Source organism: Pristiophorus japonicus, unplaced genomic scaffold, assembly GCF_044704955.1.
Source record: "Pristiophorus japonicus isolate sPriJap1 unplaced genomic scaffold, sPriJap1.hap1 HAP1_SCAFFOLD_592, whole genome shotgun sequence".
In the NCBI taxonomy this organism is placed as follows: Eukaryota; Metazoa; Chordata; class Chondrichthyes; family Pristiophoridae; genus Pristiophorus; species Pristiophorus japonicus.
Window position 1 is genome coordinate 197,090 of NW_027254501.1, and position 12,504 is coordinate 209,593.

The window sequence follows — 12,504 nt, forward strand, 5'->3', positions numbered from 1 at the left end:
GGGAAGGAGCAGGAAAGAGAGGGGAAGGGAAAAGAGAGAGTGGAAGGAGTGAGAGAGAATAGGGAAGGGGAGTGAGATGCGAAGGCAAGAGAGAGAGGATGCAGGGGAGAGAGAGGGAGATGGGGAGAATCTGAAAAGAAAGGAGGGTGGGGATAGAGGCAGAGAGTGATTTGGAAGGGGAAAGAGAGTCAGGTGTGAGGGGAGCCTGTTGTTCCAGGGTCGGTCTCAGAGCTATTTAATATTTATAATTAAAGCTTCTGTTAATTGACGGTGAATTTAAATACAGAGCTAATTTTGAGTAGGCCCCAGTGAGATTTGAACTCACCACCCCTGGTTTACTAGACCAGTGCTCTAACCCCTGTGCTATGGAGCCACCGATTCTGGGAAAATTGGGGAAGGAGCAGGAAAGAGAGGGCAAGGGAAAAGAGAGAGTGGAAGGAGTGAGAGAGCCGGGAAGGAGAGAGAGGCGGGGGAAGGGCGTACAGGGAGGAAGAGAGAGGGTGTTGGGGAGAGAGAGTGGGAGAGGGGACGGGAGAGGGAAAGGGAGAGTGAAAAGGCAGAGGGGGTGAGAGAGTGGGTAGCGGAGAGAGGGGATGGGGTAGAGAGAGGGATGATAGAGAAGGAAGGAGAGAGAGGGGAAGGAATGGGGAGAGAATGAAAATAGAGAGTGAAGGGGAGAGAGGGGGAAGGAGTGACAGAGAGTGGGAAGGAGTGACAGAGAGGGGAATGGGAGAGAGAGACGGGGAGGGGAAAGAGGGGTAAGGAGAGACAGAGAGTGGAAGGAGAGAGAGAGGGGGAGAGGGAGAGAGGGAGGAAGGGGTGAGAGATAAAGAACGGGAAAGAGGGGGAAGGGGAAAGAGAGAGAGGGGATGGACAGAGAGAAAGCTTGGAAGGGGGGGAGAGAGAGGGGAAGGTGTGTGAGAGAGGGGAGGGGATAGAGCTTAAGGGGAGAGAAAGGGGAAGGAGTGAGAGAGATGGGGAAGGGGAGACAGGAAGGGAGAGAGAGTGGGGATGGGGAGGGAGGGCAGGAAACAGAGGGGACGGGAGAGAGAAAGAGCAGAGGGGTTGAGAGAGTGGGGGAGTGGATAGAGAGGGGGAAGAGAATGAAATTAGAGCGGGAAGTGGAGAGAGGGGAAGAGGGAGAGATCGAGAGTGGAAGGGGAGAGAGAGGGGGAAGGGGAGATAGAGAGTGGAAGGGGAGAGAAGGGGGGAAGGAGAGAGAGAGGGGGAAGGGGAGAGAGAGTGAGAGAGGGGAAGGATATACTTGCCATAGAGGGAGTGCAGCGAAGGTTCACCAGACTGATTCCTGGGATGGCAGGACTGTGGTATGAGGAGAGATTGGGTCGACTGGGCCTGTTTTTACTGGAGTTTAGAAGAATGAGAGGGGATCTGATTGAAACGTATAAAATTCTGACGGGGTTGGACAGACTGGATTGAAATACTAAACTAATTTTGAGTAGGCCCCAGTGAGAGGAGGGAGGGGGAAAGAGGGGGAGAGGAAGGGGAGAGAGAGGGGGGAATGGAGGGAGAGAGAGAGGAGGAAGAGAGGGGAGGAAAGAGACATGAGGGGAGGGAAGAGGGAGAGTGAAAAGGCAGAGGGGGAAGGGGAGAGAGGGGGAGGGGAGAGAGGGAAGATAGAGGAGTGCGGAGAGAAAGGGGAAGGAGTGCGGAGAGAATGAAAGTAGAGAGTGAAGGGGAGAGAGGCGAAATAGGTGAGAGAGAGAGGGGAAGGGGAAAGCAAGAGAGGGAAGGAGGGAGAGAAAGGGGGGAAGGGGAGAGAGTGTGTGGAAGGAGAGAGAGGGGGGGAAGGAGTGAGAGAGAGGGGAAGGGGAGAGTGGGGGGAAGAGAGAGGGTGAGGCGAGGGAGGGGGAAGGTGGGGAGAGACGAATGAGTGAGAGACGGGGAAAGCGAGATAGCGGGAAAAAGATGTAGAACAGGTCGTGATGGGGAAGGGAGAGAGAGTGCAAGAGAGACAAGAATCTGCTGTTTTCCGGTCATTCTCAGAGCTGTTTAATATTTATAATAAAGGCTGTTATTAATTGACAGTAAATTTAAATACTGAGCTAATTTTGAGTCGGCCCCAGTGAGATTTGAACCCATGACCCCTGGTTTACTAGACCAGTGCTCTAACCCCTGAGCTGTGGAACCACCTGCCCTGGGCTGTGGGTCATTCCCCAGTTAGTGCTGTGTGTTTGAAGAATGAGGAGGGGTCAGTGAAACGCTCAGATTGTGTCTCATCCCCCAGACTCCTGCCTCCGTCTCTTCAATATTCACCTCTCAACATCGATATATCGGGTCATTCACGTAGTAAAACATCCCAAGGCAACTCAGTCACACTCTGTCCCAATCTCTCTGTCTCTCAATCTCTCTCAATCTCACTCTCTTTCTTTCTGTCTCTCACCTTCTCACTCTGTCCCTCGAGGAGGGAAGGTAGAGCGGGGGAAGGGGATAGAGGGGGGGAATGGGAGAGAGAGGGGGCAATGGGAGAGGTGGGGAGGGGGAGAGTCTGATGGGAAAGGGGAGAGCGAGAGTGAGGGAAGGAGGGAAAGGGATGAGGGAGGGGAGTGGAGACAGGGGAAGCGAGGGAGAAGGAGAGGGAGGCGAGAGAGAGGAGGGGAGAAAATGAAAAGGAAGAGGGGAAGGAATGAGTGAGAGGGGAAGGGGAGACAGAGGGAGGAAGAAAGAGGGGCAGGGAAGAGAGAGGGGTGGAAAGGGAAAAGAGAGGTTAAGGGGAGAGGGGGAAGGAGTGAGAGAGAGAGGGGAAGGGGAGAGGGGAAGGGGAGAGTCATTGAAAGCAGCCATGCCTGTGCAGCAAGCAGTTAGGAAGATAAATGGTACGTTGGCCTTCATTGCAAGAGGGTTTGAGTCCAGGAGCAAGGATGTCTTACTCCAGTTATACAGGGCCTTGGTGAGACCACACCTGGAGTATTGTGCACAGTTTTGGTCTCCTTACCTAAAAAGATGTACAACAGGACGTGATGGGGAAGGCGGAAGCTTTTGTTTAAGGGTCGGTCTCAGAACTGTTTAATATCATAATACTTACAAAGCACTTGTTAATTGACAGTGAATTGAAATACTCAGCTAGTTTTGAGTGAGCCCCACTGAGATTTGAACCCACAACCCTGGGTTTACTAGACCAGTGCTCTAACCCCTGAGCTATGGAGCAACCTGCCCTGGGAAAGACAGGGGAAGGAGCAGGGAAAAGAGAGAGTGGAAGGAGTAAGAAAGAGAGGAAGGAGTGAGAGAGAATAGGGAAGGGGAGAGAGATGCGAAGGCAAGAGAGAGGAGGCAGGGGAGAGAATCTGAAAAGAGGGCAGGTGGGATAGAGGCAGAGAGTGATTTGGAAGGGGAGAGAGAGTCGGGTGTGAGGGGAGCCTGTTGTTCCAGGGTCGGTCTCAGAGCTGTTTAATATTTATAATTAAAGCTCTTGGTAATTGATAGTGAATTTAAATAGAGAGCTAATTTTGAGTAGGCCCCAGTGAGATTTGAACTCACGACCCCTGGTTTACGAGACCAGTGCTCCAACCCCTGAACTATGGAGACACCTATTCTGGGAAAATTGGGGAAGGAGCAGGAAAGAGAGGGCAAGGGAAAAGAGAGAGTGGAAGGAGTGAGAGAGAGGGGAAGGAGAGAGAGGCGGGGGAAGGGCGTACAGGGAGGAAGAGAGAGGGTGTTGGGGAGAGAGAGTGGGAGAGGGGACGGGAGAGGGAAAGGGAGAGTGAAAAGGCAGAGGGGGTGAGAGAGTGGGTAGCGGAGAGAGGGGATGGGGTAGAGAGAGGGATGATCGAGAAGGAAGGAGAGAGAGGGGAAGGAATGGGGAGAGAATGAAAATAGAGAGTGAAGGGGAGAGAGGGGGAAGGAGTGACAGAGAGTGGGAAGGAGTGACAGAGAGTGGGAAGGGGAGAGAGAGACGGGGAGGGGAAAGAGGGGTAAGGGACGGGGAGACAGAGAGTGGAAGCGGAGAGAGAGGGGGAGAATGACAGAGGGAGGAAGGGGAGAGAGATAAAGAACGGGAGAGAGGGGGAAGGGGAAAGAGAGAGAGGGGATGGACAGAGAGAAAGCTTGGAAGGGGGGGAGAGAGAGGGGAAGGTGTGTGAGAGAGGAGAGGGGATAGAGCTTAAGGGGAGAGAAAGGGGAAGGAGTGAGAGAGATGGGGAAGGGGAGACAGGAAGGGAGCGAGAGTGGGGATGGGGAGGGAGGGCAGGAAACAGAGGGGATGGGAGAGAGAAAGAGCAGAGGGGTTGAGAGAGTGGGGGAGTGGATAGAGAGAGGGAAGAGAAGGAAATTAGAGCGGGAAGGGGAGAGAGGGGAAGAGGGAGAGATCGAGAGTGGAAGGGGAGAGAGAGGGGGGAAGGAGAGAGAGAGGGGGAAGGGGAGAGAGAGTGAGAGAGGGGAACGATATACTTGCCATAGAGGAATGCAGGGAAGGTTCACCAGACTGATTCCTGGGATGGCAGGACTGTGGTATGAGGAGAGATTGGGTCGACTGGGCCTGTATTCACTGGAGTTTAGAAGAATGAGAGGGGATCTGATTGAAACGTATAAAATTCTGACGGGGTTGGACAGACTGGATTTAAATACTAAACTAATTTTGAGTAGGCCCCAGTGAGAGGAGGGAAGGGGAAAGAGGGGGAGAGGAAGGGGTGAGAGAGGGTGGAATGGAGGGAGAGAGAGGGGAAGGGAAAAGAGATCACGGAAGGAGTGAACGAGAGGGGCAGGAGAGCAAGGGAGGGGGCAGGGGAGAGAGAAAGGGAGGGGAGAGAGAGGGAGATCGGGAAAGAGAGGTAGGGGAAGGTGAGAGAGTGGGGAAGTGAGGGAGAGAGGGTGGGGAAGGGAGTTGGGGAAGGTGAAAGAGAGGTTAAGAGGAGTGATGTAGAAGGAGTGAGAGAGAGTGGGGGAAGGGGAGAGACGGGAATGGGAGAAAGTTGGGAAAGAGAGTGAGGGATGAGGCAGGGGAGAGAGAAAGGGGAAGGTTAGAGAGAGGGAGAAGGGGAGAATCTGAAATGAAAGGGAAAAGTGAGAGAAGTCAGGGGAGCAGAGAGGGAGGAGGGAGAGAGTGTGAGGGATGAATGAGGGACGTGGAAAGAGAGATAGCGGGAAAGGGAGAGAGGAATAAAAAGATGTAGAACTGGTCGTGATGGGGAAGAAAGAGAGAGAGAAGCCTGTCGTTCCAGGGTTGGTCTCAGAGCGATTTAATATTTATAATTAAAGTCCTTGTTAATTGACTGTGAATTTAAATATTAAGCTAATTTTGAGTAGGCCCCAGTGAGATTTGAACCCACGACCCCTGGTTTACTAGACCAGTGCTCTAACCCCTGAGCTATGGAACCACCTGCGCTGGGCTGTGGGTCATTCCCCAATTAGTGCTGTGTGTTTGAAGAATGAGGAGGGGTCAGTGAAACGCTCAGATTGTGTCTCATCCCCCAGACTCCTGCCTCCGTCTCTTCAATATTCACCTCTCAACATCGATATATCGGGTCTTTCACGTCGTAAAACATCCCAAGGCAACTCAGTCACACTCTGTCCCAATCTCTCAGTCTCTCTGTCTCTCTCAATCTCACTCTCTTTCTTTCTGTCTCTCACCTTCTCACTCTGTCCCTCGAGGGGGGAAGGTAGAGCGGGGGAAGGGGAGAGAGCGGGGGAATGGGAGAGAGAGGGGGGCAATGGGAGAGGTGGGGAGGGGGAGAGTCTGATGGGAAAGGGGAGAGCGAGAGCGAGGGAAGGGGGGAAAGGGATGAGGGAGGGGAGTGGAGACAGGGGAGGCGAGGGAGAAGGAGAGGCAGGCGAGAGAGAGGAGGGGAGAAAATGAAAAGGAAGAGGGGAAGGAATGAGTGAGAGGGGAAGGGGAGACAGATGCAGGAAGAAAGAGGGGCAGGGAAGAGAGTGGTGGAAAACTTGGAAGGGGGGGAGAGAGAGGGGGGAAGGTGTGTGAGAGAGGGGAGGGGATAGAGCTTAAGGGGAGAGAAAGGGGAAGGTGTGTGAGAGAGGGGAGGGGATAGAGCTTAAGGGGAGAGAAAGGGGAAGGAGTGTGAGAGATGGGGAAGGGGAGATAGGGAGGAAGAGAGAGGGGAAAGGGAGAGAGAGTGGGGATGGGGAAGGAGGGCAGGAAAGAGAGGGGATGGGAGAGAGAAAGGGCAGAGGGGTTGAGAGAGTGGGGGAGTGGGTAGAGAGAGGGAAGAGAATGAAATTAGAGCGGGAAGGGGAGAGAGGGGAAGAGGGGGAGATTGAGAGTGGAAGGGGAGAGAGAGGGGGAAGGGGAGAGAGAGGGGGAATGGGAGAGAGAGTGAGAGAGGGGAAGGAGTTAGAGAGAGTGAGAGAGGGGAAGGAGTTAGAGAGAGAGGAAGGAGTGAAAGAGAGGGGAGGGAAGTGTAGACAGGGAGGAAGAGAGAGGGGAAAGGAAGAGAGAGAGGGGAAGGGAAAGAGAGGGAGGGGAAGGGGAGAGAGAGTGTGGAAGAGGAGAGAGAGTGTGAGGGAAGAGAGAGGGGGAAGGAGTGAGAGAGAGGGGGAGAGGAGAGATGGGGGAAGAAACATAGAAATATAGAAAATAGGTGCAGGAGTAGGCCATTCGGCCCTTTGAGCCTGCACCACCATTCAATAAGATCATGGTTGTTCATTCAATCAGTACCCCTTTCCTGCTTTCTCTCCATATCCTTTGATCCCTTTAGCTGTAAGGGCCATATCTAACTCCCTCTAGAATATATCAAATGAACTGGCCTCAACAACTCTCTGTGGTAGAGAATTTCACAGGTTAACAACTCTCTGAGTGAAGAAGTTTCTCCTCATCTCAGTCCTAAATGGCTTACCCCTTATCCTTCGATTGTGACCCCTGGTTCTGGACTTCCCCAACATCGGGAACATTCTACCCGCATCTAACCTGTCCAGTCCAGTCAGAATCTTGTGTGTTTCTTTGAGATCCACTCTCATCCTTCTAAACTCAAATAAATAAAGGCCCAGTTGATCCAGTCTCTTCTCATATGTCAGTGCAGTCATCCCGGGAATCAGTCTGGTGAACCTTCGCTGCACTCCCTCAATAGCAAGAATGTCCTTCCTCAGATTACGAGACCAAAACTGAACACAATATTCCACATGAGGCCTCACCAAGGCCCTGTACAACTGCAGTAACACCTCCCTGCTCCTATACCCAAATCTTCTCGCTATGAAGGCCAACATACCATTTGCCTTCTTCACCGCCTGCTATACCTGCATGCCCACTTTCAATGACTGATGTACCATGACACCCAGGTCTCGTTGCACCTCCCCTTTTCCTAAAGTGTCACCATTCAGATAATATTCTGTCTTTGCGTTTTTGCCCCCAGTGTGGATAACCTCACATTTATCCACATTATACTGCATCTGCCATGCATTTGCCCACTCACCTAACCTGTCCAAGTCACCCTGCAGCCTCTTAGCGTCCCCCTCACAGCTCACACCGCCACCCAGTTTAGTGTCATCTGCAAACGTGCAGATATTACACTCAATTCCTTCATCGAAATCATTGATGTATATTGTAAATAGCTGGGGTCCCAGCACTGAGCCCTGCGGCACTCCTGCCATTCTGAAGAGGACCCGTTTATTCCCGACTCTGCTTCCTGTCTGCCAACCAGTTCTCTATCCACGTCAGTACATTACCCCCTCCAATACCATGTGCTTTAATTTTGCACACCAATCTCCTCTGTGGGACCTTGTCAAAAGCCTTTTGAAAGTCCAAATACACCACATCCACTGGTTCTCCCTTGTCCACTCTGCTAGTTACATCCTCAAAAAACTCCAGAAGATTCATCAAGCACGATTTCCCTTTCATAAATCCATGCTGACTTGGACCGATCCTGTCACTGTTCTCCAAATGTGCTGCTATTTCATCCTTCATGGTTGATTGCAACATTTTCCCCACTGCTGATGTCAGGCTAAACAGTCAAAGCGAAAGAGAGGGATTGTGGAATGGGGGGAGAGAGGACAAGAGAGATGGGGGGGCGACAGCAAATGGAGTATGAGACTGACTTAGCAACAGAGTGGTGTAGTGAGAGGATAATGAATGAGAGAGAGATATTTAAATAGTGAACTAACTTTGAGTAGGCCGCAGTGAGATTTAAACCCACGACCGCTGGTTTACTAGACCAGTGCTCCAACCCCTGAGCTATGGAGCCACCTGCCTTGGGCTGTGGGTCATTCCCCAGTTAGTGCTGTGTGTTTGAAGAATGAGGAGGGGTCAGTGAAACGCTCAGATTGTGTCTCATCCCCCAGACTCCTGCCTCCGTCTCTTCAATATTCACTTCTCAACATCGATATATCGGGTCTTTCACGTCGTAAAACATCCCAAGGCAACTCAGTCACACTCTGTCCCAATCTCTCTTTCTCTCTGTCTCTCTCAATCTCACTCTCTTTCTTTCTGTCTCTCACCTTCTCACTCTGTCCCTCGAGGGGGGAAGGTAGAGCGGGGGAAGGGGAGAGAGGGAGAAGGGGAGAGAGAGGGGGGGAATGGGAGAGAGAGGGAGAATGGGAGAGGTGGGGAGGGTGTGAATCTGATGGGAAAGGGGAGAGCGAGAGCGAGGGAAGGAGGGAAAGGGATCAGGGAGGGGAGTGGATACAAGGGAGGCGAGGGAGAAGGAGAGGGAGGCGAGAGAGAGGAGGGGAAAAAATGAAAAGGAAGAGGGGAAGGAATGAGTGAGAGGGGAAGGGGAGAGAGAGGGGTGGAAAGGGAAAAGAGAGGTTAAGGGGAGAGGGGTAAGGAGTGAGAGAGAGAGGGAAGGGGAGAGAGAGTGAAGAGAGAGGGTGAGGGGAGAGTCATTGAAAGCAGCCATGCAGGTGCAGCAAGCAGTTCGGAAGGCAAATGGTACGTTGGCCTTCATTGCAAGAGTGTTTGAGTACAGGAGCAAGGATGTGTTACTCCAGTTATACAGGGCCTTGGTGAGACCACACCTGGAGTATTGTGTACAGTTTTGGTCTCCTTACGTAAGGAAGGATACACTTGTCATAGAGGGAGTGCAGTGAAGGTTCACCAGACTGATTCCTGGGATGGCAGGACTGTGGTATGAGGAGAGATTGGGTCGACTGGGCCTGTATTCACTGGAGTTTAGAAGAATGAGAGGGGATCTGATTGAAAGGTATAAAATTCTGACGGGGTTGGACAGACTGGATGTGGGGAGGATGTTTCCCCGGGGGCTGGGAAGTCTAGAACAAGGGGTCACACAGTCTCAGGATACGGGGTAGGAAATTTAGGAGCGAGATGAGGAGAAATGTTTTCACTCAGAGGGAGGTGAACCTGTGGAATTCTCTACCACAGAAGGCTGTGGAGGACAAGTCACTGAATATATTTAAGAGGGAGACAGATAGATTTCTAGACACAAAAGGCATCAAGGGGCATGGGGAGAAAGCGGGAATATGGTGTTGAGATAGAGGGCCAGCCATGAAGAAGGCTAACTTTGAAGGTATGAGGCGTGAATTGGCTCAGATGGATTGGCGAATGATACTTAAGGGGTTGACTGTGGATGGGCAATGGCAGACATTTAGAGACCGCATGGATGAACTACAACAATTGTACATTCCTGTCTGGCATAGAAATAAAAAAGTGAAGGTGGCTCAACCGTGGCTATCAAGGGAAATCAGGGATAGTTTTAAAGCCAAGGAAGTGGCATACAAATTGGCCAGAAATAGCAGCGAACCTGGGGACTGGGAGAAATTTAGAACTCAGCAGAGGAGGACAAAGGGTTTGATTAGGGCAGGGAAAATGGAGTATGAGAAGAAGCTTGCAGGGAACATTAAGACGGATTGCAAAAGTTTCTATAGATATGTAAAGAGAAAAAGGTTAGTAAAGACAAACGTAGGTCCCCTGCAGTCAGAATCAGGGGAAGTCATAACGGGGAACAAAGAAATGGCGGACCAATTGAACAAGTACTTTGGTTCGGTATTCACGAAGGAGGACACGAACAACCTTCCGGTTATAAAAGGGGTCGGGGGGTCTAGTAAGGAGGAGGAACTGAGGGAAATCCTTATTAGCCGGGAAATTGTGTTGGGGAAATTGATGGGATTGAAGGCCGATAAATCCCCAGGGCCTGATGGACTGCATCCCAGAGTACTTAAGGAGGTGGCCTTGGAAATAGTGGATGCGTTGACAGTCATTTTCCAACATTCCATTGACTCTGGATCAGTTCCTATGGAGTGGAGGGTAGCCAATGTAACCCCACTTTTTAAAAAAGGAGGGAGAGAGAAAACAGGGAATTATAGACCGGTCAGCCTGACATCGGTAGTGGGTAAAATGATGGAATCAATTATTAAGGATGTCATAGCAGTGCATTTGGAAAGAGGTGACATGATAGGTCCAAGTCAGCATGGATTTGTGAAAGGGAAATCATGCTTGACAAATCTTCTGGAATTTTTTGAGGATGTTTCCAGTAGAGTGGATAAGGGAGAACCAGTTGATGTGGTATATTTGGACTTTCAGAAGGCGTTCGACAAGATCCCACACAAGAGATTGATGTGCAAAGTTAGAGCACATGGGATTGGGGGTAGTGTACTGACATGGATTGAGAACTGGTTGTCAGACAGGAAGCAAAGAGTAGGAGTAAATGGGTACTTTTCAGAATGGCAGGCAGTGACTAGTGGGGTACCGCAAGGTTCTGTGTTGGGGCCCCAGCTGTTTACACTGTACATTAATGATTTAGATGAGGGGATTAAATGTAGTATCTCCAAATTTGCGGATGACACTAAGTTGGGTGGCAGTGTGAGCTGCGAGGAGGATGCTGTGAGGCTGCAGAGTGACTTGGATAGGTGAGGTGAGTGGGCAAATGCATGGCAGATGAAGTATAATGTGGATAAATGTGAGGTTATCCACTTTGGTGGTAAAAACAGAGAGACAGACTATTATCTGAATGGTGACAGATTAGGAAAAGGGGAGGTGCAAAGAGACCTGGGTGTCATGGTACATCAGTCATTGAAGGTTGGCATGCAGGTGCAGCAGGCGGTTAAGAAAGCAAATGGCATGTTGGCCTTCATAGCAAGGGGATTTGAGTACAGGGGCAGGGAGGTGTTGCTACAGTTGTACAGGGCATTGGTGAGGCCACACCTGGAGTATTGTGTACAGTTTTGGTCTCCTAACCTGAGGAAGGACATTCTTGCTATTGAGGGAGTGCAGCGAAGGTTCACCAGACTGATTCCCGGGATGGCGGGACTGACCTATCAAGAAAGACTGGATCAACTGGGCTTGTATTCACTGGAGTTCAGAAGAATGAGAGGGGACCTCATAGAAACGTTTAAAAATCTGACGGGGTTAGACAGGTTAGATGCAGGAAGAATGTTCCCAATGTTGGGGAAGTCCAGAACTAGGGGTCACAGTCTAAGGATAAGGGGTAAGCCATTTAGGACCGAGATGCGGAGGAACTTCTTCACCCAGAGAGTGGTGAACCTGTGGAATTCTCTACCACAGAAAGTTGTTGAGGCCAATTCACTAAATATATTCAAAAAGGAGTTAGATGAGGTCCTTACTGCTAGGGAGATCAAGGGGTATGGCGAGAAAGCAGGAATGGGGTACTGAAGTTGAATGTTCAGCCATGAACTCATTGAATGGCGGTGCAGGCTAGAAGGGCCGAATGGCCTACTCCTGCACCTATTTTCTATGTTTCTATGTTTCTATGATCATATTGAATGGTGGTGCAGGCTCGAAGGGCCGAATGGACAACTCCTGCTCCTATTTTCGATGTTTCGATCCATGAGGGAGAGACGGGTAAAGCGAGATAACTAAAAAGAAGTACAACAGGTCATGATGGGGAAGCTGGAATGACGAGCTTTTGGTCCAGGAACTGTTTAATATTACAATACTTCCAAGCACTTGTCAATGGACAGTGAATTTAAATACTGAGTTAATTTTGAGTAGGCCCCAGTGAGATTTGAACTCACAACCGCTGGTTTACAAGACCAGTGCTCGAACCCCTGAGCTATCAGCTACCTGCGTTGAGAAAGACAGGGGAAGGAGCAGGAAAGAGAGGAGAAGGGAAAAGAGGGAGTGGAAGGAGTGAGAGGGGGGGAAGGGGGAGAGAGCGAGAGGGGAAGGGGAGAGAGTGGGGAAAGAGTGAGAGTGGGGGAAGGGGAGAGAGAGTGGAAGGGGTGCGTGAGAGGGGAGGGGGAGAGTGTGGGAGGGGAAGGGGATTGGGAGAGGAAGGAGAGAGAGAGGAGAAGGGGAGGAAGGGGATGGGGAGACATTGGGAGGGGAAGGGGAGAGAGAGTGTGGAAGGGAGGGAGAGAGGCGAAGGAGTGAGGGAGGTGGGGAAGATGAAAGAGAGATTAAGAGGAGTGGTGAGGAAAGAGTGAGAGAGAGAGGGGAAGAGGAGAGAAGGAGGAGTCAGAGAGAGAGATGGGAAGGGGAGAGAAGTAGGAGTCAGGGAGAGAGATGGGAAGGGGAGAGAAGGAGGAGTCAGGGAGAGAGATGGGAAGGTGAGAGAAGGAGGAGTCAGGGAGAGAGATGGGAAGGGGAGAGAGGCGAAGGAGAGGATCTGACAGAAAAGGGAAAAGAGA

At 51.1% G+C, this 12,504-nt stretch overlaps 4 non-coding genes across 4 annotated transcripts; all 4 read right to left on the reverse strand.

The window, feature by feature from the left end:
* Positions 1 to 300: 300 nt before the first annotated feature.
* trnat-agu (transfer RNA threonine (anticodon AGU)) lies at positions 301 to 373 on the reverse strand. The gene has a single exon. It is a non-coding gene; the product is annotated as a tRNA-Thr (tRNA).
* Positions 374 to 2,075: 1,702 nt separating this feature from the next.
* Positions 2,076 to 2,148, reverse strand: trnat-agu (transfer RNA threonine (anticodon AGU)). Its single transcript has one exon. It is a non-coding gene; the product is annotated as a tRNA-Thr (tRNA).
* A 1,322-nt stretch (positions 2,149 to 3,470) lies between these two features.
* Positions 3,471 to 3,543, reverse strand: trnat-cgu (transfer RNA threonine (anticodon CGU)). Its single transcript has one exon. It is a non-coding gene; the product is annotated as a tRNA-Thr (tRNA).
* A 1,714-nt stretch (positions 3,544 to 5,257) lies between these two features.
* On the reverse strand, positions 5,258 to 5,330 carry trnat-agu (transfer RNA threonine (anticodon AGU)). Its single transcript has one exon. It is a non-coding gene; the product is annotated as a tRNA-Thr (tRNA).
* Between the last annotated feature and the right edge of the window lie 7,174 nt (positions 5,331 to 12,504).